The following is a 2,480-nucleotide window of genomic DNA, read 5'->3' on the forward strand; positions in this document are numbered from 1 at the left end:
GCTATTCATCTGTCGGTTCTCGATCATGCTGGAATAGGATTCACCCTCCTTTTGCGTTTGTCACTAACGCCCAGCATTCGCGAGTTTGAAGCTCGTCACAGTCATTCAATCATTGAATCCTACTCGGAATACCACAGACAAGGTTTAGACTTTCCGGATTCTCTTGAATGCCGCCATCATTCTAGCTTACGCCACGAAGATTCCGGTTAAGAGATCTAAGAGATATTCATTCTAGCTTATTTCATGTAGAACGGAAGTGTTTGTCAGGCACGTGTTCATAGGGGAGATGGTGATGAGCGTCACACATAATCATCACCCTCATCACGTTCTTGGGTGCGAATGGATATCTTGGAAGTGAAATAAGATGAATTGAATAGAAAACAGTAATACTTTGCATTAATCTTTGAGGAACAGCAGAGCTCCACACCTTAATCTATGGAGTGTAGAAACTCTACCGTTGAAAATACATAAGTGAAGGTCTAGGCATGGCCGAGATGGCCAGCCCCCTAAAACGTGATCAAAGGATCATAAGGTAATCCAAAGATCCAAAGATGCCTAATACAATAGTAAGAGGTCCTATTTATAATAAACTAGTCACTAGGGTTTACAGAAGTAAGTAATTGATGCATAAATCCACTTCCTGGGGCCCACTTGGTGTGTGTTTGGGCTGAGCCTGAGTGTTGCACGTGTAGAGGTCCTTCTTGGAGTTGAACGCCAGTTTTTGTGCCAGTTTGGGCGTTCAACTCTGGTTTTGGCTCATTTTCTGGCGCTGGACGCCAGGTTTGGGTAGAAGGCTGGCGTTGAACGCCAGTTTACGTCATCTATTCTTGGCCAAAGTATGGACTATTATATATTTCTGGAAAGCCCTGGATGTCTACTTTCCAACGCAATTGAAAGCGCGCCATTTCAAGTTTTGTAGCTCCAGAAAATCTACTTTGAGTGCAGGGAGGTCAGAATCCAACAGCATCAGCAGTCCTTCTTCAACCTCTGAATCTGATTTCTGCTCAAGTCCCTCAATTTCAGCCAGAAAATACCTGAAATCACAGAAAAACACACAAACTCATAGTAAATTCCAGAAATGTAAATTTAACATAAAAACTAATGAAAACATCCCTAAAAGTAACTAGATCCTACTAAAAATATACTGAAAACAATGTCAAAAAGCGTATAAATTATCCGCTCATCAGAAATATATGTGATAAAACAGTAACAACTTAAATAATAAAGGAAGATAAAAAGATAATCTAGACGACCTCGATCTTGTCACTTGGAAGGATGTTCCTACACGTAGTAGCGCCGCAAGTTAGTGGCATTCCAGGATCTCAGAAGCTCGGTCCTGTCTAATCGTTCGAGCTTGTAAGCTCTTTTCCGGATTACCGTCTTGATTCGGTACGGGCCCTCCTAGTTGGGCGTGAGCTTCCCTTCTTTAGGGGTGGGGGGATGGATGTCATTTTGTCGTAAGACGAGGTTTCCTTCCCCGAAGTCTTGTCGCACTATGCTGCGATTGTATCTTAGGCTTATCTTGGATTTTAGGGCTAGCTCTCGTAGGTGTGCTTTGCTCCTGACCTCGTCCAAGAGATCCCGCTCTGCTTCCTCGTCGTGCCTTCCCATGGTTCTCCGTGGGCTGGGGTCCCCAATTTCTAATAGGATGATGGCCTCTAGGCCTATGTTAGCCTCTAGGTGGTTGTGATGGAGGCCAAGGCCTCGGCTTTGATCCACTTAATGTGTAGTCAATGGCCACGATGAGGTATCAAAGCTGTCCGGGAGCCGTGGGGAAGGGACAAACAAGGTCAATTCCTCAGGTTTTGAAAGGTTGATCTTCTGTTATGATGCTGAGTTGGTGAGGGGCAGCCTGGTGGAGATCAGTAAGGATTTGGCACTTGTCCCATTGTTTGACTAGTTGGAGGGAGTCTTTTTATGGAGGGCCAGAATTACCTTACTCAGATAACCTTTTGAGCCAGGGTTTTCCCCCTATACATGATGGCCTCAATATCCTTCGTGAACTTCGCAAAGTATATAGTCTGTGTCCCCGGGTTCAAGGCATCTGAGGAGGGGATATGATAATCCGCGCTAGTACAATTTCCCCACTATCATGATTTACTTTGCTGCTTCCCGTTTTAAGCATTTTGCTTCCTTAGGATCCTCAGGTAGGGTCCCGTTAGTGAGGTATTGGAGAATTGGAAAGGTCCAAGAGTGCTGGCTTGTGATGGAGAGGTCGACCGAGGTCGTGATTGAGACAGACAGTGTCTTGATAACCTCATGAATTAGTGATCGATTTCCTGATATCGGTTTGGTGCTTGCTAGTTTCGAGAATAAGTCGGCCCTTGCATTCTGTTCCCTGGAAATGTGTTGGATGATTACTTCACCAAATTCGGCCATTAGTTCTTTCACCTTGGCTAGGTATTGTTGTAGTAAAGGGTCCCATGTTTGGTCGCCTCTGTTAACTTGGGAGCTGACCACCTGGGAGTCACTGCAGACTT

This window comes from Arachis ipaensis, chromosome B08 (assembly GCF_000816755.2).
Source record: "Arachis ipaensis cultivar K30076 chromosome B08, Araip1.1, whole genome shotgun sequence".
In the NCBI taxonomy this organism is placed as follows: domain Eukaryota; kingdom Viridiplantae; phylum Streptophyta; class Magnoliopsida; order Fabales; family Fabaceae; genus Arachis; species Arachis ipaensis.